Here is a 3111-nt window from a genome sequence, read left to right as displayed (position 1 = left end):
CAACAGCATGATGAGATGGACTTGGGTGAGAGAGTGTCACAGATCTCTTCATTCTGTCATGATGCAGCTCCTGCTCAGTTTCTCTTTCAAATAAGACACCATAGCTCAGTACCTTAAAGAGAAGAGGTCTTTAGGATACCTGAAAACTTCAGTGCCCATTCAACAAAACAGGATCCCCAAACAGTGTCACAGAATGGTTGAGTTTGGAAGGCACCTCTGGAGATCACCTAATTCAGCTCTGCTCAAAGCAGGGTCACTTACAGCAGGGTGCTCAGTGCCATGTCCCATCAGGTTCTGGTACCTCCAGGAATGGAATCTATCCAATCTCACCAGGCAATGCTGTGTCAGCATTCAACCACCCTCACAGTAAAAGAGTTTTCTGCTTAAATGTAATTTGCTGTATTTCAGCTTGTGCTCTTTGCTTCTTGTCCTGTTGCTGGATACCGCTGAGAAGAGCCTTCTCCAAGTAAAGGAGCCCAGCTCTCAGCCTCTCCTATGACAGGTGCTGCAATCCCTTAATCATCTTAATGAGCTTTTGCTACACCTACTCAACTTATTACATAGACATAGAGGACTGAAACATCACTGTGAATAGTCACAGCTGACCAGAGCTTATTTAGAAACATCTGCCTTTCCAGGGTGACAATCCCCTGGTCTAATGGCACACTTCATACATGTGACATTGCTTAGCAGCTTGCAGTGCCCTTCTTACCCTTCCAAACATACTGCTAATATTTATTGCTTCAGAACCTGCCTTACACAGACGTTAATGAGGGTATTTCATTTTACAGCTTCTCTTCAAATACGGATTGCTTCTAGGACCCCCTCTAAAACCACTGCAAAGATCTCTTCTAAGGTCTTGGTTTCCACCAAGCTGTTTGAAGACATAAGGCTTTATCAAATATGCAGTTTTTCTTTTGAAAGGAGAGTGACTGAATTTCCTGGGATCACAGATTCACAGAACTGTTGAGGGTGGAAGATACCTTTGAGATCAAGTGAACTGCTCACTTAGAGCAGTTAGCTCCCCTCTGCCATTAAAGACCCTTTAAGGCAGATTTGCCATCAAATGGTTTGGGTTGGAAGGGACCTTAAAGATCACCTAGTTGCAACACTACCCTGAGTTCATCACAATTAAGTGTTCCTTTGGAGTACTTCATGAGGCTAGTTGAGTCTTGAATGACTGCAGGACTTTTTTCTTTGGTGGCTTAAGAATTTCTCTTTTATGTATTGGCTACTGCTCTAAGATGACAATGAGACCAGATCAGTGTTCTCCTAACTGTATGTGCTACTCTGTGTAGCAGGGAAACATGCCACGTAGCATCCTCCTAGTGAGCTCTTTTTGGTACTCACAAAGATGTGAGCCTCACTCTAGGGACACAGAGATTAAGACAAAAGAATGAATTGCCCAGCATTGCTCAGTGATTCAGTGACAACATTAAATGCAGAGCCCATTGGAATTTGGGGGATCTATTCTGCCTGTTAAAATTCCTCTCTCCCATGGGAATCTGACTCCCCCACTGTTCCCTTTTCACAGCACAAGAATTAAAACATCCCTTAAGGCAAAATAATTTTTCACAAAGTTTGTTAACCATGGCTCTGCCTTTCTGGAAAAACAAAGCTAACATAATTGGCAATCTGAGGAAGAGGCAAGGAAGCCCAGAGACCTGCTGCCTCCCTCAGCATGCCATTGCCTTAGGGTAGGTGACAAATCCTGGGATTCACATACTTCAGCTTGATGACCTGCTGTGTGTGCTACTTAACAGCTAATAGTGGCACCCTCAGAGGAAAATTAAATGGAAACCACAGCACAATGAGGAGCTTTCTGTAACTCCTCAATAGACGTAGATTCAGAACGCTTCCTATCCTTCCTTATAGCCCTTTCCAGGCCTGGATATCTAACTCTGCTTATAAATTCCTTTGCCATTCAACCATAAACTGACACTTAATAAGGAGAGACAAGTCTCATACAGCCCTACAGAGCCATCCTATTGTGCTGCACCAGACTTGGGAACATCTAAATAACAGATAGGCTAACACAGCTGGAAAACTGAAGGAAAAAAGGATTCCTCTTCTTCTTTTCTTTTGCCTGACCAGTCAGCAACGAAGAGGGGATAAACAGCAAAAAGCAGGAGAGGGGATAAAGGCTTTATCCCTTCATTATATCTGTGGTCAGGAATAAAAGTCTGTTAAAAACAGAAGAGATTTTTCGGTTGTGCCTGCATCCTCCTGTGCTGATTCATCCTTCAGGCTCTGGTCAGGAAAGCTGAGCTGTAGCTAGGCAAGTCTTCTACAATTTGTATTTATTCCAGGGGACCTAGAGCTTACAAAGTGAGTGGAGCAGGCAAGGAATAGGTGAATTAGCTGGTGGGGTGGATTATTTTTCTTGCCTTTTCTCTTTTTGTCCTTAGCTGACATCTAAGTGGCAAGGCTGCTGGTGTAAGGGGTCATGCCAACAGAGAAAGGCAAAATCTTCAGCAGAGCTTACCTTTCCAAACAAGCATGAGGACTGATAAGAGGGTATCAAGAGAGAAGGAGGTAACAGTGATCACAGCACATCAGTAGTCTAACTGTTGCCCTATTTTCTGCAGGCATTATGCAGAAAGTGTGAGGAGTCTGTCTGTGAAAGGATAACGAAATGGCCTTGCAGTAGAGAGCTCCTGCTGAGGGCAGGGCATAGCATGGGATGGATCACAAAGATCTTTGCTTTGGGCTTGGGTTTTTTTCCTAAAATTAGTGTAACAAATAAGCTATGTAGAGCCTGACCTGGGACAGGAACTGCCATCTTACTAACAAGTTACTCCATCACCACCAGTCGAGTTCGGTGGGGAGTGCTATGTGGAGCGGCAGCTGGAGATGTGACAGCACTGACCCCTCCCAGAGCCAGCAGTCCTGTCACCTGCTATCTCCTGCATGAATGCTCCTGCTGAATCCCTGTTGACACAGAAGAAAGTAGACTGGGAGCAAACCAAACTCTTTGAAATGAAGCTGCTCTCTCATTCCCCCTTCCTCTCCCACCCCAAGGCGCTCCTGACATCCTCCAGATGCTGTGTGAAGCCATTGTCCCAGAGACTCCATCAAACAATGCTGCTATTGTCTCAGCCTTCCAATGCC

The sequence above is a fragment of the Melanerpes formicivorus genome, unplaced genomic scaffold (genome assembly GCF_026170545.1).
Source record: "Melanerpes formicivorus ecotype bairdi unplaced genomic scaffold, bMelFor1.0.p_v2 SCAF_50, whole genome shotgun sequence".
Classification (NCBI taxonomy): Eukaryota; Metazoa; Chordata; class Aves; order Piciformes; family Picidae; genus Melanerpes; species Melanerpes formicivorus.
This window is presented reverse-complemented; position numbering follows the sequence as displayed.